This window comes from Chiloscyllium plagiosum, unplaced genomic scaffold (assembly GCF_037043375.1).
Source record: "Chiloscyllium plagiosum isolate Xiang-an unplaced genomic scaffold, Cpla_swu_hap1 HiC_scaffold_29, whole genome shotgun sequence".
Taxonomy (NCBI): domain Eukaryota; kingdom Metazoa; phylum Chordata; class Chondrichthyes; order Orectolobiformes; family Hemiscylliidae; genus Chiloscyllium; species Chiloscyllium plagiosum.
The window spans coordinates 53175926-53198231 of NW_028270167.1; the positions used below are offsets into that span (position 1 = coordinate 53175926).

A 22306-nucleotide genomic window follows, 5' to 3' on the forward strand; every position below is an offset into this window, starting at 1 on the left:
AGATTGTCTTATATCCAATTTTTAAAAACACTTGTGCAATTATATTGCATTGAACTCATCCATATGTAATCCAGCAAAGAGTAAAAGTAATGGTTAATTGTGAGGCATTATTGCCCTGTTTGGATAACACAACAAAGAAAAAGACTTATAGACATCAATCAATCAATAAATTCCTGCTTTTCTGATGCATTTAACAATACACAAGCCATGTTTTCAGTTCCAAGCAGAATGGATAATCGTTCATCCCAACAGTCATGTAAAATATGTGGTGATGAGCTGCCCAATCTCCCTGCTGCTGAGGTGAATGGTGAATTTTGTGCTACCACAAAGGGCAGATCATGCCTCCTGTAAATCACAGACTGTTGAACCTCTATTTAAAACCCACCCTGACCCTCACCCGTAACAGTTTCAGATACATGAATGGCAGCCTTGCTGTGTTAGCAACGTATTCTGCATTGAACTAGGTACAGCATTCACTTACTATTTATCTAGTGAAGGGTTGGGTCAAACACAATATCAGATTAGCTTTGGTTTGTAAATGTAAACTACAAAGGATGATATTCATCTCTGCAATGGCACCTGATCTCCATTGCTATTCTCTGTCAGTGAACTGTGTTCAGTCACACACCAGGTCTGTTCATTTAATTGAGGGCCTCTTAGGATTAGCGTTCAAACCTTCGCCAACTTTTCGTTTAATTTATTATTTTATCAATTTTGATTTGTAGCTGTGAACTGCAATGAGTTGGAAATGTCTTTGGATTGTGAACAGCAACTTGTGTTTCAACAAAACAAACAAACAAGCTGCTGTTTGTTCGCGTGGTGGTGCCTCACAGGTAATGGCAGGTTAGCTCTTGATCAATAGGATCCTGTAGATGTTTCAGCACAGTGGGAGAGCAACACATTGAACCAGATAAGAAATGTTTGGGAATTGATCAGGCCAGTACTTGGGAATTGTTGTGAACAAGCCTGGGATACAACATAAAATCAAAAGAACTGTGGATACTGGACATAAGAAACAAAAACAGAAATTGAAGGAAAAGCGCAGCAGGTCTGGCAGCATCTGTGGATAGATATATTTCGGTCCAATGAGCTTTCCTCAGAACAGCAATTTCCATTTGTTTCTGGGAGAGAACGAGATGGTCAAACATAGGCATAGATCACGGTTTAAATTGGTTTTTGGGACTGTGCTTTTGAGAGAATGAACTTAGCTATTGACGTTACAGCATGAAGATTTAAATGCTCCCTGCCTAACCTTCCACTTTATTTCAGAATTTCAGTTCTCAGAGTGAATTCAAAGGTGGCACAGATCGATATCTTCAGAAAATTAACAAAGAAACCATCAAATATACATTGAGAGTAAGATATGAAAACCACTTAATCTGGCCAGTTTTGTTACTTTATTTTAATTATCCCTTCACTGTGTTTATTTGTCTGTCTGGCTGTCTTTTGTGTGAATTGCCCTGAAAACAAGGTTATTGGTTTCAAACTTTGTTGTTTAAGTTTGCTCTGCTAAAGTTCCTATATTGGTAATAAATTGCTTTTTTGTTGTTGTTTCAGTTATTCACCTACTGTCGAGGTTTCATTATCAACAGAGTCTGCGATTGGTTATAAAGTCTGGTTAGGAATTGCTGAGGTTAAAATCTTTGAAGGTTTTAATTTTACTCTGTTGTGAACACAGAGGTACGATGATTTGGCTCGGTTCTTTGTTTCCTTGTCATAGCACGAGTTAAAGACTCTGCCAGACTCCTTGTGGCTTTGAAGTCTCACAGTGTAAGACCAACTAAGTTCGCCTGGTGCTTTTTTTTGTTATAGTTGGAGCACTCAGTATCGAGGTCAATGCGGTAGTAGCGTTAAAAATAAATAAAAAGCATGGAAAACTCCTTGACTCTCAGAAAAAAAACGAATAGTAATTGTGATTCAGCTACTATAGTGATAAGTGGCTCAACAGTTAGCACTGTTTCCTCACAGTACCAGGGATCTGGGTTTGATTCCACCCCTGGGTGACTGTGTGGAGTTTGCACATTTGCCCAGTGTCTGCGGGGGTTGCCTCTGGGTACTCCGGTTTCCTCCCATAGTCAACTATGTGCAGGTTAGATGGACTGATCATGCTAAATTGCCCATAGTTTCCAGGGATGTGCAGACTAGATGGGTTATAGAGTCATAGAGATGTACAACAAGGAAACAGACCCTTTGGTCCAACTCGTCCATGCCGACCAGATATCCTTAATTAATCTAATGACATTTGCCAGCATTTGGCCCATATCCCTCTAAATGATTCCTATTCATATACCCATCCAGATGCCTTTTAAATGTTGTAATTGCACCAGCCTCCACCACTTCCTCTGGCAGCTCATTCCATACCCACACATCCTTTGTGTGAAGAAGTTGCCCCTTAAGTACCTTTTAAATCTTTCCCCTCTCAATCCCAGATCCCAAGGAAAAGACCTTGCCGATTTACCCTAAACATGTTCCTCATGACTTTATAAACTCGATATATAAGGTCACCCTCAGCCTTCAATGCTCCAGGGAAAACAGTCCCAGTCCATTCAGCCTCTCCCTTTGGGTCAAACGCTCCAACCCTGGCAACATCCTTCATTATCTTTTCTGTAGCCTTTCATGTCCCTTGGGAAATGCAGGGATAGGGGAGGGGTCTGGATGGGATGCACTTCAGAGGGTTGTTGCAGACTAGATGGTCCAAATGACCGTTTTCTCCTCTGTAGAGATTCTATGAAATTCATATCAGGTGGAATTTATAAGAGAAAATCAATGGGTCATTGCAGACATGTTATCTAATTTTACCCGGATCAATACATACCTTAGAACTTTACACTTGTGGATTGCAGGAGCCAATCGTTTGATTCCTTGCTCATGAATATAACATTTCTCCAAATTCAACTGCATCACTGACTCACTAAGTTGTACAACATGAGACATTACAAAACAGTCCATTGGGTTTAATCTCAGTGCATTCTTTGGATTGGAGTCCCCAAAGTTCAAATGTTCCACAGATCCAATGGTCTTCTGAACTAAAGCTCTATTCTGAGACTCTGACAAATAATGGAATGTGTTCAGCAGTTTCCTCTTTCCATTGACTCTGTCAATGTTTTTAATTTCTGCCTGAACATTGGCCTGCAGCCAGTCTATCACCTGACAGGTCGTGTGATGAGACAGCGGACCCAGGAATGGTTCCAGATTTCGGGATGAAGTGGGTGTTGAAAGACCAACTAAAAATCGAATAAAAATCTCAAACCGACCATCATCCTTCGAAAAAGCACAGTGAAGCATTTCCACCACATTCTGATGCTTTGGACTCAAATACTGAGCCAGGGCGGCCAAGAATTCCTGGATGGTAAGGTGGAGAAATGTGTACACAATGTTTTTAGCTGTGTCATCCCTTTCCAAGATCTCCATCATGAATCCTGAAATGAATTTGCTGGACTCCAGCTGATGCTGAATGAAGCAATTCTCATTAGAAACAATTCTCCTTTTCGAAACTCCCTGGTAAGCTAACTCCCCGAGTCGCTGTAAAACCATCCGCTGGTCCTCAACATCTCGCTTGTGGTTGTCCAAGAGATTGGAAAGGTAGATGGAGAAAAGTTGAGTGATGGTTTTGGGAAGAGGTTACTTGCACTTCAGCTGTGTCAAGAGTGGGCCTAAGGTTGAGCAAATGATCCAGCAATATGAAGGGTTGTAGCACATGGTATACAGGATCTCATTCTCCTCAATGCGTTTGAAGACATTGGGAGCGAGTTGCTCACTGCCCAAAAGCTTTCTGAAAAATTATTTTCTTTCATCAGCAAGAAAGCCCAGGATCTCAGCCCAAAGGTTGACATTGGCCTTTTCCAATGAGTCAAGGGCAGTCGGCCGGCTGGTAACCAGCTCAGAACAACCTCTGAGCAGCTGTTGCTGTACCAGGGAGTGCACCATTTCAAAAACTTCACATCTGCAGTCAGGCGCAACACAGTGATTCGCAGAGACATCACCAGCCACGCGGCCAGTGAAATCAATGTGGTGTTTGTACTCATTTAATCCATCAAAAACCAAGAGAAGATATTCAGGTTTCATCCAGATATCTTCAATTATCTTTTCTAAATAAGGCTACTGATCCAATACCATTTCAGTCAGAGAAACGGCTCTGTTGAATGCATTAAGATTTCGAAATGTGAAATGTAGAACAAATTGGAACTGAGGATAGATGTTTCCTGCTGCCCATTCATGGACCATCCTCTGCACCATTGTTGTCTTACCAATGCTAGCCACTCCGCTAACCACCGTGGTGCCAGACAGGCTGGTGTGGCCAAAACTGCTCCTGAATAATTGATCAATCCAGATTTTTTCAAGTTCGCTGGTGACGTACTTCCGCTGCCATTCTTCATGTTCCCTGCCTCTGGAAAGGAGCTCATGTTCCACTAGTCTCCGTTCACGCAGAGTGGAAATAATGATAAGCTCTGTATATCGATCAGTGAGGGAAATGGTCGTTAGTTTGCTGTCTCCTTTGATGGTGTGTTTGACCACATGCTCGGTTTGGTGGAGGAGGTGTTGCTTGTGTTGATCTTGTATACCTTTCATGACAATGATCAAAATTATGTTGGCATTGTTCTTATTTGTTAATTAACTACATTAAAACAATTAACGAGAAGCAAGGAGGAGTTTGAGTTGGGTAGCAATACAAAATATGTGAGTCGAATCCAAATTTTACTACACTGTGCTAGAAATTAATCTTGCCGAATAAATATTGAATTAAATTAAATATAAATCAGGGAGAATCAGATGGATTATAGTAGATTTTACATTATAACAGACAAGCCCCTCCACTCTATCGTCATCTTCATCTCCATTTGAAGAGAATTTAACATTGGAACATGTGAGAAGCCAAATATTATCACATTGTTCACTTATTATTACTTACTGTATTCATTTTTGTTTTGTCTGTTGTCCCCAGTGGAGATAGTATCAGAGTGTTTATAAGATTGATGTCTGCTTCAATCTCAGACAATTTATACCGAATGTAAACATATGGCCCACTGGCTGAATAGGGACTGTGCATAATACTCACTTTTTCAATGCTTAATGTTGGGAACAGAATGACAAACCAGTGATACAATTAAATGTGCTATGTGAACCATAATTATAAAATAACACTGTCGATGTATAAGGATCACATGGGGATCTTCCACCAATTTTATCAACTCATTGTCCATTTCAGTGCGAAAGCTGAAGCCTCTCATTGTACAGTCTAAGATTGTATGTGAATGGACTCCCTGTCTATTCTGAATCTTCATAGAACATAGAACATAGAAGAATACAGCGCAGTACAGGCCCTTCGGTCCTCGATGTTGCGCCGATCCAAGCCCACCTAACCTACACTAGCCCACTATCCTCCATATGCCTATCCAATGCCCGCTTAAATGCCCATAATGAGGGAGAGTCCACCACTGCTACTGGCAGGGCATTCCATGAACTTACGACTCGCTGAGTAAAGAACCTACCCCTAACATCTGTCCTATACCTACCCTCCCTTAATTTAAAGCTATGCCCCCTTGTAATAGCTGACTCCATACGTGGAAAAAGATTCTCACTGTCGACCCTATCTAAACCCCTAATCATCTTGTACACCTCTATCAAGTCACCCCTAAACCTTCTTTTTTCCAATGAAAGCAACCCCAAGTGCCTCAGCCTTTCCTCATACGATCTTTCTACCATACCAGGCAACATCCTGGTAAACCTCCTCTGCACCCGTTCCAGTGCCTCCACATCCTTCCTATAATATGGCGACCAAAACTGCACTCAATACTCCAGATGCGGCCGCACCAGAGTCTTATACAACTGCAACATGACCTCAGTACTCCGGAACTCAATTCCTCTACCAATAAAAGCCAGTACGCCATATGCCTTCTTCACCGCACTATTTACCTGGGTGGCAACTTTCAAAGATCTGTGTACATGGACACCAAGATCCCTCTGCTCATCCACACTACCAAGTATCCGACCATTAGCCCAGTACCCGATCTTTTTATTACTCTTACCAAAGTGAATCACCTCACACTTAGCTACATTGAACTCCATTTGCCACCTTTCTGCCCAGTTCTGCAGCTTATCTATATCCCGCTGTAACCTGCCATATCTTTCCTCACTGTCTACAACTCCTCCGACTTTCGTATCATCCGCAAACTTGCTCACTCAACCTTCTAACCCCTCCTCCAGGTTATTTATAAAAATGACAAACAGCAATGGTCCCAAAACAGATCCTTGCGGAACACCGCTAGTGACGGCACTCCAAGATGAACCTTTGCCATCAACTACTACCCTCTGTCTTCTTCCAGCCAGCCAACTCCTAATCCAAACCTCCAACTCACCCTCAATGCCATACCTCCGTATTTTTTGCAGTAGTCTACCATGGGGAACCTTATCAAACGCGTTACTAAAATCCATATACACCACATCTACCGCTTTCCCCTCGTCCACCTCCTTAGTCACCTTCTCAACGAATTCAATAAGGTTTGTGAGGCACGACCTGCCCTACACAAAACCTTCACAAAAATTCATGTGAATCTACCTATACCCAGCTTGACCCCATATTTGATTTCATGTTTTAACAAGTCCGAGATATAGACGAAGCAAATCTTATCTCGATATGAGCCTAAATATGTTTCCAAGTCAACTAATTGCCTGGCCAGACAATTGAGTATAGTCTTTGACACAGCCACTCTACGTCAGTAAGATTTCAGCAAATATGGGCTCTTCACAAATCCAATGTTTCAGCACTGTGTGTAGAAATGTGTTTCTGGGATATGTGACTTATTGAAAAACAATTCCTTATCTAGTCCTGGTTGATCAATTAGGTCAAGCTAATATCATTGTAGCCCTATTTGTGCCTTCATTCAATGCCCAAACAACATGTGTGCAATCTGAAACATGTTGAACTCTAGTACATATGCAGTTGGTAGAAATATGACACTTGGATGTTTAAAGATTCTGTTTCTACACGTGACCCATATCCACACTTTCTTTAGGTCAATGTGCGTTTCAAGTCATTGCCCAGGGTGGAGCCGACATATGAATCAAGACCTTCTTCAACCAGTACATACATATCAGTTCAGTCTGTCCACACTATGGGACCACACTCTAACTTCTGTATTCATCAGATCTGACTTCATCAGTAACTAGTCTAGAACCAATTGTGATCCTATAAATGACATCATCTTTACTCAGTCTGTCATGTATATGATTTAAGCTTTAACTGGGTCTGGAGCTTTATGTGACTCCAGCCCAATACAGACTTTGTAGACTCCGAGACTCTGGCGATATTGAGGTTTACATTTGCATAAAGGCACCCGAAGGCCTTGTATTGACAGTAAAAGCAAGACTTCTTTTCAGACCCTGATGTGACTGAAGGGAAAAGAAATAATGGCCTGACAAAGTACCAGGGAAGATTTTGAAACCAACTGACTTGCAAAACTGAATGTGACTTTGTGGTTCAGCATCTAAAACTGGAAGGTTGGGCTCAGTCTGCTCCAGAGCAGCTGGGAAAATCAAAATGAGCATTCAGCAATTTCCACCAAAGCTCAATATCACATATGTGGCATATAATTTGTGGCAGATGGAACACTGTCCATGCCCAAGCTCCAGTTCATTTGCTTCGTGTTGTAACTTGGATTGCATTTTATAGAAACAGTTCATGGTAATAATTTGGAGGGTTTTGTTTCCTTTCAGTGATGAAATGTGAGGTACAAATAAAATGTTAGAACTTAATTAATGTGGTACGTTTTTATGATTAACGATTACTTTTATTTTGACTTACCTTTGAGGTGATCTGATAGCTCTCCTTCCATCTCTCCGATGCGTGCATTATAAAGCAAGTCAAAACCTGGGAAAGATGTTTCATTTCATTAGTAGTGTGTGGCAGCCTCACCCATTAAAGAGGCAACCATGTTTGATTGCTAGAAATACTTGGACTGTACAATACCTCTGCTCTGCATTTCTTTCAGAATGAGTTTCAGTTTTGGCTTTGATTCTTGTATTTTCACCAATGTTACCCAAAATATTCGTTCTCTGCAGCCATTGATTTTGGTCACTGTGTTCAGAAGATGTTTTGTTGCTTCCTTTCTCTGTTGATGCTCTGACAGATTACGGATATACTGGAATACAAGAGAAGAACAGGTAAAATAGAAAGGGAAACGGGAAAAGGGAAACAATAGATGAAGGAACGGAATGGAAGAATGAATTGATGGAGGAAATGAGGGAAAAAGAAAGATGAGAAAGAAACAAACAAAGGAAGAACAATGAAATAAACCAGAAAGAAACAAGAAAAAGAAGAAATAGAAGGGAAAACAATGAAAGAGAGAAAATGATAAACAGCAGTGTCGTAATTGTGAAAAGCTGTTACCTTAATGATGTTCGATTGGTGAAGAATATTCATCTCAGCACACTGATGAGACCTTGCCTCCACTTGTGAAGAAGAACTATGAGGGAGACATTAGTTGTAGGAAAAAACAAGGGCTGCAGATGCTGGAAACCAGATTCTAGATTAGAGTGGTGCTGGAAAAGCACAGCAGTTCAGGCAGCATCCGAGAAGCAGGAAAATCGATGTTTTGGGCAAAAGCCCTTCATCAGGAATAGAGGAATCTATTGGATATGACATGAAACTTGCAGTTAACAAGTTATGTGATAAGCAAAACCGGACTCTACAATATTGGAAGTGGAAGTTTTGGGGTTTGGGTATGAATCCATAACACTTGAACTATGATGCGAACATGAGATCCATGTTGTCACTTTAATAGCTTGTTGTGCATTGCCTTTGATGCTAGAACCACAACACCTTCAATGAATTCCTACATTAAAAGTGGACTAGTTTCACTGCTATATCCAAAGAAACAAAAAGGAAATTCAAAACAATAGATTAGAAATTTTGTAGGAAACATTGAAAAGTTTATAATTGCCAGGATTTTATTGCAGTAAGAATTGAAAGGATATCAACGGTCATTATGGTATTTGGGGCAATTTGGGTAACTAGTTCTGATAACATCATGAAACTCCAATAATTGAAGTCATAAATATCCTTCAGCTCACCAACAGACACAATATTAACATCACTGCAACTGCATGAAGTGTTGCCTTTTCAACGTGTGTGCTTACAAAGAACAAAGAGAATTTACAGTCCAGGAATAGGCCCTTTGGCCCTCCAAGCCTAAGCCGATCCAAATGTACTGTCTAAACCTGTCGCCCAATTTCTAAGCATCTGTATCCCTCTGCTCCCCACCTACTCATGCATCTGTCCAGATGCATCTTAAATAAATCTACTGTGCCTGCCTCTACCACCTCTGCTGGCAATGCACTCCAGACACCCACCACCCTCTGTGTGAAGTACTTGCCACATGTTTCCCCCTTAACCCTTCCATCTCACCTTGAAAGCGTGACCTCTTGTTATTGAATCCTTCACCCTAGGTAAAAGCTTATCTCTATCCACCCTGTCTATATCCTTTATGATTTTGTAAACCTCAATCAGGCCCCCCCGCCTCAATCTCCTTTTTTCTAATGAAAATAAACCTAACCTACTCAACCTCCCTTCATAGCTAGCACCTTTCGGACCAGACAACACCCTCGGAAACCTTCTCTGCAACCTCTCCAAAGTGTCCACATCCTTTTGGTAATGTGGCGCCCAGAACTGTACACAGTATTCTAAATGTGGCCGAACCAATGTCTTGTACAATTTTAACGTGACTTGCCAGCTCTTATATTCAATACCCGTCCAATGAAGGCAAGCATACTGTATGTCTTCTTGACCAGTCTATCCACCTGTACAGCAACCTTCAGGATACAAAGGACCTGCACTCCCAGATCTCTCTGGTCATAAACTTTTCCCAAGGCTCTTCCATTCATTGTATAATTCACTCTTGAATTAGTCTCGCCTAAATGCATCACCTCACATTTGTCTGGATTGAAAACCATCTGCCACTTTTCCGCCCAACTCTCCAGTCTATCTATACCCTCCTGTATTCTCTGACAGTCCCTTATGCTTTCTGCTACTCCACCAATCTTCGTGTCATCTGCAAACTTGCTGATCATACCAACAGTGCCCTCTTCCAGATCATTTATGTATATCACAAACAACAGTGGCCCCAACACTGACCCCTGTGGACCACCACCGGTCACCTTTCTCCATTTCGAGAAACTCCCTTCAACTACTACTCTCTGTCTCCTGTTGCTCAACCAGTTCTTTATCCACCTAGCTAGAACACCCTGCACACCATGTGACTTCACTTTCTCCATAAGTCTACAATGGGGAACCTTATCAACTGCCTTACTAAAGTCCATGCATACGACATCAACAGCCCTTCCTTCATCTATCAACTTGGTCACTTCCTCGAAGAACTCTATTAAGTTGGTAAGGCACGATCTCCCCCGCACAAAACCATGTTGTCTATCACTGATAAGTCCATTATTTTCCAAATATAAATAGATCCTATCCCTCACTACCTTCTCCAGCAACTTTCCCACCACCGACGCCAGGCTCACTGGTCTGTAGTTACCCACAATATTCCTACTACTCTTCTTGTAAAAGGGGATAACATGAGCAACCTTCCAGTCCTCCGGCACCTCACCTGTATTTAAGGATGCTACAAAGATATCTGTCAGGCCCCAGCTATTTCCTCTCTCGCCTCCCTCAGCAACCTGGGATAGATCCCATCTGGTCCTGGGGATTTGTCCACCTTAATAACCTCTAGCCTACCCAACACGTCCTCCCTATTTGTGTCAGAGTGATCCACTCCACCAAGGATATGCAAGTCCTGGGCCTCCTCCACCACTAAATCCTAACCACCTAATATCTGGAGGAAGAATGTCTCATCTTCTGCCTTGGGACCCTCCAACCACCCAGAATCAATATGGGTTTCACCATTTTTCTCATTTCCCCTTCCCCCACCTTCTCCTAGATCCAACCTTCCAACTCAGCACTGCCCTCTTGAACTGTCCTACGTGTCCATTTACCTCGCACCAATCTGCTCCACCCTCCTCTCCAAGTTATCACCTTCACCTTTATCTACCTATTGCATTCCCAGCTACCTTCCCCCCCCGCAACCCCCAACCCAACCCTATCTCTCAGTCCCCTTGGGCCACCCCCCCCATTCCTGATGAAGAGCTTGTGCCCGAAACGTCGACTCTCCTGCTCCTCGGATGCTGCCTGACCTGGTGTACCTTTCCAGCACCAGAGATTCTGATCTCCAGCATTTGCAGTCTCACTTTCTCATATTTAAAATTAAATTGGGCGATTTTTCTTTTTCAATTTCTTTCTGGTTAGTGCAGACATGCTGCACTGAATTGCTTTATTCTGTATCTTTATATTCCTATCGTACCAAACCCACAACCCTGATATTCAATCTACAAACAATCTGGACTTGGAAATATTCTACCTTTCATTCACTGCAGCTGTTTAATAATCCTGGATCCCAATCCTATCGAGAATTCAGCTAGATTACATCAAATCGAGTGCAATGCTTCATGAAAGCATGTCATTCCCAACTTGGCAAGAACAATTAATGACCGAGCCACTGGGGAGGAAACTTAATGAAATGATAAATTTGCATGTTATTATATTTCACTTTGATGTCATAATCATTATCTGACTTAGCTTGATGGTTCATGTTTCTTCCACCAAGGAATAATTTGTTTTTGGAATCATGAAATGTTTCCTTCACAGCTCTGGTCTTAATTTGTAAACATTTTCCCGAAGGTTTTTTTTTTACTGTGGAATAGCTGGCATGATATACTTTTATAAATGTATGTCATCTGCCCAAGCATGAAAGGCTCTTCCCTTTAATATGAATTGATAGATTTTCAATTCTTGGTGACAGGCATATTCACTATGGCAAAACTGTATTCATTACATGTAACTTGTTTTTGTTTTGTTTAAAAATATTTTGTAGTTGTAAGAAATCATTTTGAATGAACTCTGCGTGTTAATTTCAAGTCACATTTACCAGTTTGTTTTGTATTTTTTACAATGTGACACATGAGCACGTGGAAAATCTATATTATGATTTGACTAGAGACCAATTACTTCACCTAAAAAGTAGACACAGTGAGTTCAAGGAACTTAGTCAGTGAAAAAAGCTGAATAATTCTCCAGCAACAAACAGCAACAGATTTTACTTAATTATATTTATGACAGTGGGCCAAAATGTATGCACCGTTTATATTCAACATCCAGAATTAACAAGAGGCAAATATGGGAACAGACTTTGATAGAGCACACTACGGAGCATATTGATTAGCAAAAGTAATTAGAACAGTGTCCAGAGATTTCTCAGCTAAACTCACCGAACATGAATAACATGGAACACTACCAAGTCAAGAAAACTTCACAAGGGGTTGTAATTCCTCACTTTCAATGATCTGGACAGGACACTTCTTCAAGAGTCCCTCAACATTACCTGCCTCAGTGACATGAGTGGCACCTTCCTGGTACTTGAACTTGAACTTCATAAGGTGACCTGTTTAAAACTTGACAACATATTTCTTATTTTTTTTTAGATTCCCTACAGTGTGGAAACAGGCCCTTCGAAGAGTAACCTACCCAGACCCATGTCCCTCTGACTAACGCACCTAACCTATGGGCAATTTAACATGGCCAACTCACCTGACCTGCACATCTTTGGACTGTGGGAGGAAACCAGAGCACCCGGAGGAAACCAACGTAGACACGGGGAGAAATGTGCAAACTCCACACAGACAGTTGCCGGAGGCTGGAATCGAACCTGGGATCTTGGTGCTGTAAGGCAGCAATGCTAACCACTGAACCATCGTGCCATCCCGTGACAATGTTTCACTTATTTCTAGGTCGAGCCAAACTTAGCTCTTTCAGTTCTGAATTACACAATGACCAGAGTGTTAGGGCTTAAACCAAAAGCTGCATACAACATAAACTGAAGAATTCCATCATAATTGATTTGGAACTCACTGGGTATTCCAGCGTCTCCCTTAAAACTGCTGACACCAATCCCTCCCCACCATAGTATTTTTATTTGTGCTCTCTGCTAGGATCTTGTTGCTTGCAGAGCACACACAAGCTATTCTTCCCAGTGAAATATTCATCATGGCATTTCTTCCATCTCGCTAAAACTGATCTGGGGTATCCTGACATTCTCTGATATGTGGTTTTCATCATCACATGAGTTCATCCACTAACCACTAAGCCATGGGGTCCCACCTCACTAATTTCTATTTTGCTCTCAGTTCGTTATCGGTCCTTCAAGTAAACAACTTTTCATTATTGTTTTTTCTTTGAAAAAAATATTGTTTCAGTATTTTCTATTTTCTGGTGCATTTTTATTTTCGTACCCCTGACCCTTACTTTTATTGTTTTTCATATCATTAATGAGATGCACAACCTTGTTACTTTTTCTTAAATTTCCAAAGGTTCCTTCAATTACATGCCCACTTCAATCATTTTACTGATTAATAATAGAATAATGGAAAAATTCTATCATATAACTTACAGCGTAATTTCCATTGCTCAATGAATCAGTTGCTGTTAATGTCAGGGCAATGCTCTCCACCAAGTCTATATTGCATCCTCCAATCTCTCACAGTAGAATCGGGTAATCAGGTTTAACTCCCTGTCGCTGTCACTATTCAGCAATTGACTAATTCCTTTTCCATCATCGTCTGTCCGAAGAAAGTGAACAAAACATGCAATTAAAAAATCTAATGTAAAAAGTTAAAGAAATATCACACCAAAAACCTTCTATTTTCAACCATTGATACAAAATATTAATTTGCAATAAATAATTGTGCGATTTTACTCGCAGACTCTTCCTGTCTCTGTGTAGCAATTTCACAAGGATTAATGGTCTCTTTCTCCTCCTACATGACAGAGTCATAAACCTAAATTGTTTCAGTTCTCATTAGTTATTTCTAATCACTCTGTCCATAGATATTACACATTTAGGGTAGCAGGCTGAACTTGAACACACTTAAGAATTCTAACCCTGCACCATAGGAGCCCTTCATTGCTGTGTTTTATTAGTATATGTTTCTACCCAAAAGTGTTATCACATAAAAATGAGTTCTTTCCCACTGCAACTTCTTTTGTTGTTTTTTTTGTATAACGAGCAGCCACCACCAGTAAAAACTCATGTGTATCCAATTGATGATTTACAAGCGCAGCCTTTTTTGGGCAATGCAATACCAAATATAAACATGGCAGGGGACGTAGTGGGAAGAGAGGGAAGGGATAAAATTGAAATGGAGTTGGACGGGAAATAAAGCACTGTATGCCTCTGTGGTGTTCCATCCCTCTAAAGGCATTGAGATGGACATTCTGCGCCCCATCCCCAAGGACACCTGGGCTTGAATGGAACCACAGAAGGACAGATAGTTACCTCCCTCCACAGCCACACTGCCAGGACCTGTTTACAACCAGCGTGACCATCCAATTGATGTTACGAGCTGGTTCAGTAAACTGAATTTTGTGTTTCCATGTAGCAGGATCGTGAGCCGAGATGATCTCTCCTGCTGCCACAGATCATGTATGAGGGGATAAAACAACTGTTTTTGTTCATAGGTGGTCTGCCCAGTGGCCAAGCACCAAATACCATTCATCTGCAAGTTGTGCTCAGGCTATGCAGTCTCCTGAGATGCCTGCCATGCTGTTTACCATTCTGATAGCCACAGTTACTTCTCAGCCTTTCCTGAAATTGTAACATTCTATCCTGGAGTGTCTGATACTCATCAGGGAATATTGCCAGTAACACAGCTGATCTTTGAACTTTACCTTTTCCATTTCTTCCTTTCATTGAAGTACATTGTATTTGTCCCGCATTTACTCCGTCCGTCATAATTTTGCATTTGTTCACAAGCTAAACAAAAGAATATGTACCATTGTTAGACTGATCAAAATGCTGGCGGAATTTTGTTGCTGCTGTTATTCAACAAATGTAAGCAAACTACATTCTAATAACAGCAAAATGATCGTGTTGATATCAAAATGCAATGACACTAAAAATATTTAACTTTATTGATTAAGATGAAGAGTCATTTAGACTCGAAACGTTAGCTTGTTCTCCCTCTGTGAATGCTATCTGACCCGCTGTGATCTCCAGCATTTGTTGTTTTCAGTTCCGATTCCAGCATCTGCAGTCATTTGTTCCCACACCTTGATTAAGATCTCAGTGTGTTACCTTCTGGTTATATGATTGCCGTAGAGATCGACAGCACAGAAGAAGGTGATTCTGATTTATCCCCTTTTTCACACCTCTCTCAGTGACAGGTTGAGCAGGTTAATATTTAACCGACACTATCAACACCCAGCACAGTCAAGGCTTCCTGTGACCCGGCATGAAACGGTCTCACTCAGTGGGATCTTCCACATCAATCCCGAAGGAGCGGGCTCGGGTTTGAGGACACACCTTGAGGGGCTGAGGCAGCGGAAGGAGCTTCCGGGGCCAGACCTGGAGGGGAGTGACGTCACAATGTCAGAGTAACGTTTTGGACAGAAGGGCTGCTGATTGGTCAGTAACGGTCAGATGACTCACTCTGTTCTGACCTGAAACCTCCATTCACCTTTCCCTCCCCATCAGGTTTAAGGGCAATGGGAGTCAGGCTGGTGGGCGAGCAGTACAGTCCTGGGATTTAGAGTGGGATCTAGACTGCTATTTATAGAATTAATTGCATATTTAATGTTCTTTAATGAGATTCTAACTCTAGGGCCATCTAGTTTGCTGTAAGTTAATTTGAGTAGACATTAATTTTCAATGAAGTAGTTGTGAGAAGATTAAAATGGCAGTACACTGGGTAGTTTGCTTATCATATCGAATGTGGGAAATAAGAGACAATTCGAACAGTCATGCCAACCAAACCTGTGGGACCTGTCCAATTGTAGCTTCTATCAGATTACATGGGTCAGAGTGGGGACACACTTTGGGGCATTCAGGAAAGTGGGTGGAAAGCGCCATAGGCAGGATTTTTAGAGTCGTGGACACTACCAAGGTTCAGGCAGGTAGCTGGAAGGGACAGGCAGTTGGAGACTGGATAAACCATCTCCAACAAGTATACCGTTTTGGATTTTGAGAGGAGAGGAGTGGAGTGGTGGGTAGGGCCCGATCAGGGGATAACAACAGTAGCTGCCAGAACAGTGCTACCACAGCTAGCACTGTTGTTCAACAGGCAGGATCAAAGTGCAGAAAACCAGTACTAATATCGGTCTCCATAGGCATTTCTGTGGCTGCAAAAGGGACCAGGATGATGCATGGCCTCCCTTGATCCAGGGTCAAGGATGTCTGTGAGTGGGCTTAGAACATTGTCAAAAGAAACAATGAGTTGAAGCTGTACAGGACATTGGTTAGGCCACTTTTGGAATATTGTGTGTAATTCTGGTCTCCCACCTGTAGGAAGGATTTGTGAAACTTGAAACATTTCAGAAATGAATTGCAGAAATGTTGCCAGGGTTGGAGGATTTGATCTATAGGGAGAGGCTGAACAGGCTGGAGCTGTTTTCACTGGAGTGTCGGAGGCTGAGGGGTGATCTTATAGAAGTTTATAAAATCATGAAGGGGCATGGATGGGATCAATCGAAAAAGTATTTTCCCTGGGGTGGGGGAGTCTGGAATTAGAGGGCATAGGTTTAGGTGAGAGGGGAAAGATAAAAAAAGGGACCTAAGGGGCAGCGTTTTCACACAGAGGGTGGTGCTTGTATGGAATGAGCTACCAGAGGAAGTGGTGGAGACTGGTACAACTACAGCATTTAAAATGCACCTCGAATGGGTACATGAATAAGAAGGGTTCAGAGGGATATGGACCAAGGTGCTGGCAAGTGGGACTAGATTAGGTTAGGATATCTGGTTGGCATAGATGAGTTGGACCAAAGGATCTGTTTCCATGCTGTACATCTCTATGACTCTGAGTAGCCAAAGAGTGTGGTACAGGTTGGTATGAATAACATAGGCAACCCCTCTGGGGTTCACATCTCGGGATTACTCCACGTGCCAGTGAGGCGAGGAATAGGAAGACAGTGCAGTGAAAAACATTGCTAAAAGGCTGTCGGATGGATGGCTTCCAATATGTGGATCGTTGGAATGTCCTCCAGGGCGATTGGGACCTCAACAAGAAGGAAGGATTTAACGCAAATTGGAGAAGCACCAATATCCTGGCAGGGAGGTTTGCTGGTGTCACTCGGTAGGTGTTTAAAGCAGGTGGGAGAAAGGGAGGACTGCAGATGCTGGAGATCAGAGTCGACTGTGGGGCTGGAAAAGCACAGCAGGTCAGGTAGCATCTGAGGAGTAAGAGAGTCAACGTTTCAGTCATAAGCTCTTTATCAGGAATGGGGCTTGTGGGTCAGGGGTCTGAGAGATCAATGGGAGAAGGCTGGGGCTGGGGGAAAATGTAACTGGAAATTTGTTAGGTCGGTGAAAGTGGCAGGGAAAGGTGATAGGGTGGAGTGGATAGGTGGGAAGGAAAATGGACAGGTCAAGAGGGTGGTGCTGAGTTGGAGGCATGGGACTGGGATAAGGTGGAGGGAGAGGAAATGAGGAAACTGGTGAAATCCATATTGCTCCTGTGTGGTTGCAGGGTCCCAAAGTGGAAGATGAGGTGTTTTTTCTCCAGGTGTCGGGTGGTTTGGGTTTGGTGATGGAGGAGGCCCAGGACCTGCTTGTCCTTGGTGGAGTGAGAGGGGGAGTTAAAGTGTTCGGGGGGATGGGGTTGGTTGGCGCTGGTGTCCCAGAGATATTCTCTGAAACAATCAGCAAGTTGGCGTCCTGTCTCCCCAATGTCAAGGAGACTACATCGGGTGCAACGGATACAGTCGATAACGTGTGTGGAAGTACAGGTAAATCTCTGTCAGATGTGGAAGGATCCTTTGGGACCTAGGATAGAGGTGGGGGGGAGGTGTACATGGGATCAATGTGGACTTCACCAGTTTCCTCATTTCCCCTCCCCTGCACATTATCACAGTCTCAACCCTCCAACTCGGTACCAACCCTCCTGATCTGTCCATCTTCCTTTTCACCTCCTCCTCTCCGACTATCACCTTCCCCCACCCCCCCCCACGTTCACCTACTTATCATATTCCCCCACTCCCCCCAGCCCCACACCCCTCCCATTTATCTCTCAGCCCCCCTGAACTACAAGCCTGATTCTTGATGGAGGGCTTTTGCCTGAAACATCGAGTCTCCTGCTCTTCGGATGCTGCCTGACCTGCTGTTCTTTTCCAGCAGCGCACTCTCAATGAAGTAGAAGAACAAACAGGAAGAGGTTACTGAACACTGCAGGACTGGCGATCTGAAGTGAATTTGTTCTAATGCAAGGATTATGACACATTAAACAGATGAACTTAGGGCTTGGATTCATGCATATAACTATGACATTGTAGCTATTACTTGGTTCAAAGAAGGAAAAGAATGGTAGCTTAATGTTCTATATTTTATCATGCAAAATAGAGAGGGATGTAAAAGATGTTGAGGATTATTGATTAGGGAGAATATCACAGGTTTACTGAGGGAGGACATCTTGGAGGGCTTATCCAGTGAGGTCATATGGGTAGAGCTCAGGAATAAGAGGGCTGAAAACCTTTCAATGGGTTTGTATTACAGGCTTCCCAACAGCCAGTGGGAGACAGAGGAACATATCCATGGAGAGTCAATGGAAAAATGTGAAAACACCAGGTTTGTGGTGATGTGTGATTTTAACATTCTAGAAATTGACAAGGACTCTCTTAAGGAAAGGGGCTTTTGTGTGGGTGGGGGTAGAATGTGTCAGTTGAGTCCAAGAGGATTTCTTGAAGCAATATGTCTCTAGTCCAATTTTGGAAGGGAAATACTTGATCCGGTATTAAGGAATGAGCCCAGTCACGTGATCAAAGTTTCAGTGGACGAACATTTTGGGAACACTGACCATAATTCTGCAAGTTATACATTACTTATGATGAGGATGAAAGTGGTTCCTGGCGAAATTGGGAGAAGCTAGTGATGGCGATATTAGTCACAAACTGGAGCATATAGATGGGAGTAGCTGTTTGCGGATAATATGAGACTCTTTTAAAGGCTAGTGAATTCCAGACCAGCGTTTCCTGTGAAAGTGAAGGATAATGATGGCTAGATTCAAGTGCTTTGGATGACAATTGGTTAAGCTACTTTTGGAATACTGTGTGCAATTCTGGTCTCTCTCAATATGTTGTGAAACTTCAAAGGGTGCAGTCAAGATTTACAAGGATGTTGTTAGGGTTGGAGGCTTTGAGCTACAGGGAGAAGCTGAATAAACGGAAGCTATTTTCCCTCTAGCACTGGAGGCTGAAGGGTGACTTTATAGAGTTTTATGAAATCATAAGGTACATATATAGTCAATGTCTTTTTCCCAGGGTATGAGAGTCCAATGTCAGAAGGCATAGGTTTAAGATGAGAGAGGAAAGGTATAAAAGGGACCTAAGGAGCAACGCTTTCACACACAGGGTGGTGCATGTCTGGAATGAACAGCCATTGGAAGGGATGGAAGCTGGGACAATTACAACATTTAAAAGGCATCTGGATAGGTACGTGTACTGGAAGGGTTTAGAGGGATATTGGCCAAAGCTGAAAAATGTGTTGCTGGAAAAGTGCAGCAAGTCAGGCAGCAGGAGAATCGACGTTTCAGGCATAAGCCCTTCTTCAGGAATGAGGAGGGTGTGCCAAGCAGGCTAAGATAAAAGGTAGGGAGGAGGGACTTGGGGGAGGGAGGAGGGAATGCGATAGGTGGAAGGAGGTTAAGGTGAGGGTGATAGGCCGGAGAGGGGGTGGGGGCGGAGAGGTCGGGAAGACGATTGCAGGTCAAGAAGGCGGTGCTGAGTCCGAGGGTTGGGACTGAGATAAGGTGGGGGAGAGGAAATGAGAAAGCTGGCGAAATCTGCATTCATCCCTTCTGGTTGGAGGGTTCCTAAGCGAAAGATGAGGTGCTCTTCCTCCAGGCATCGTGTTGCCGTGGTCTGGCGATGGAGGAGGCCAAGGACCTGCATGTCCTTGGCGGAGTGGGAGAGGGAGATAAGGTGTTCAGCCACGGGGCGGTTGGGTTGGTTGGTTGGTGCGGGTGAGGGAAATGCAGGTCCAGTTGAGGACAAAGAAGGAAATTTCTGCATGAAGCCAGAGGATGTGGGTGAGGACCTTAGTGAATAATTTGCATGTGTATTCAAAAGAAATGGACATGGTGAATCTAGACAAGGGTATGTTGATAATTCTAGGGCATGTCTATATAAAAAAAGAAGGAAGTGTTGGGCTTTTCAAAAATCCATGAGGTTACAAGTTCCCAGGAGCTGATGGTGGCTATACTAGGGAGGAAATTTCTGGGTCCTTGTACAAAATCTTTAAATCCTCTTTAATTACAGGAGAGATCCAAGAGGACTGGAGAATAGCCTTGTTTCCCTTGTTTCAGAAGGGCAACACAGATAATAGGGGAAATGCAGTGAACCTTATGTCAGTGGTAATTTAACATATCTGGTCAGTATGGATGGGTTGGACTGAAGGGCCTGTTTCCTTGCTGTACAACTCCATGATTTTATACCGCTAAGCCAAGGGATCTTGGAGAAGATTCTTAGGGCCAGGATTTACTCACATTTGGAAAAAAAAGGACTAGTTAGTGACAGGCAGCAAGGCTCACAAACTTGATTGAGATTTTTGAGGAAGTGGCAAAGATCCCTGAAGAGAGCAGAGTGGCAAATATTGTCTCACTGGATTTTAGCAAGGCCTTTGTCAAGGTCTGTCATGGTAAGCAGATACTGGGGGTGAAATCATATGGCCATATGACCAATATTGTTGCACAGGGATCAGTATTGAGACCCCTCATTTGTTTATAAATAATTTGGAGGAGAATGTCCATCGTCTGATCAGTAAGTTTGCCGATAACACAAACATTGAGGGAGCTATGGATAATGTGGAGGATTGCCAGAGGATACAGCAGGATTATAGATAATCTGGAGATTTGGGTGAAGAAATGGCAGATGAACTTTAATCTGGAAAAATATGAGCTGATACATTTGGAAGGTCCAATGAATAAGGGAAGTTACACAGTAATTGGCAGAACCCTTAGAAGCATTAAAGTACAGGGGCTTGAAGCATACAGGTCCACACTTCCCAGAAAGGGACAATGTCAGTGGATGAGGTAGTCTAGAAGGCATATGGCATGCTTGCCTTCATTGTTTAGGACACAGAGTATAAAAATTGGCAAGCCATGTTGCACAGCGTTAGCAAGGTCGGATTTGGAATATTGTGTACAGTTCTGGTCATTGCATCATGTGAGAGCATTGGAGAGGGTACAGAAAATGTTCTCCAGGATTTTGTCTGGTTTGGGAGGTATTATCTGTGAAGAAGATTGGACAAGATTGGTTTTTACTTGAACACCAGAGGCTGAAAGGCGGCCTGATAGAGATTTACAAAATTATGAAAGGCATGGATAGAATGCAGTTTTTTTTCCCCAGGATAGAAATCTCAATTACTAGGGGACATAGATTTAAGGGTAAAGGGGGAATGATTAAAGGAGGTGGGAGGGGCAATTTCTTTTTCCACAGAGGGAACTTACTGAGGAAGTGGTGGATGTGGGTATAATTACAATGTTTAGAAAGAGATGAGAGAAGTGCATGAATAGGAAAGGTTTGGAGAATTGTAGGCCAGGAGCAGGCAGGTGGGACTAGTTTAGTTTGGGATTATGCTCGGCATGGACGGCTTGGACTGAAGGGTCTGTTTCTGTGCTGTATGACAATATGACTGACTCAATGTGCCTGGAATGTGCTTTCAGAGGAAGTGGTCGAAGCAGACATTATAGCAATGTCTATTGGCATTTTGACAGACATGATTGGCAGGAAATAAAAGGATACAGACAATACAATATACAATACTGTTCACCTCCATCAACATCGACCTGGCAAAGGAAACACTTACCACACTTTTAGAAGAGACCATCTCACACACCCCAACCACCATCCAATCACATTACCAACGAAAACATCATGAAGCTAGTGGACGTGTGCCTCACCACCCACTTCACCTTCAACAACAAAATCTACAAACAAACCAACGGCACACCCATGGGATCTCTGCTATCAGGATTCATAGCAGAAGTGGTAATGCAAAGACTACAACAAACAGCCCTACCAACCATCAAACCAAAAATCTGGGTCCGCTACACAGATGACACCTTTGTCATCACAAAACGAAACAAGATAGAAGAGACATTTAACATCATCAACAACACCCTCACAGGAATAAAGTTCACCAAGGAGGAAGAAACCAACAACAAACTTGCATTCCTAGACGTCACAGTCGAAAGAAAGGACAACAGAGAACTACAAACC

General features: G+C 42.6%; 1 long non-coding RNA gene and 1 pseudogene across 2 annotated transcripts; both read right to left on the minus strand.

Annotated features, from left to right (window-relative positions):
• Positions 1–3066: 3066 nt before the first annotated feature.
• LOC148142306 (NACHT, LRR and PYD domains-containing protein 12-like) lies at positions 3067–8046 on the minus strand (annotated as a pseudogene).
• Positions 8047–8401: 355 nt separating this feature from the next.
• LOC148142307 (uncharacterized) lies at positions 8402–15468 on the minus strand. 2 transcript variants are annotated; one of them, XR_015752064.1, is made up of 4 exons: positions 15177–15468; positions 14771–14855; positions 13494–13662; positions 8402–8625 (listed from the first exon to the last, which is right to left on the minus strand). It is a non-coding gene; the product is annotated as an uncharacterized LOC148142307 (long non-coding RNA). The 2 variants fall into 2 exon arrangements; XR_015752063.1 differs by lacking the exon at positions 8402–8625 and having other exon boundaries at positions 13020–13662.
• Between the last annotated feature and the right edge of the window lie 6838 nt (positions 15469–22306).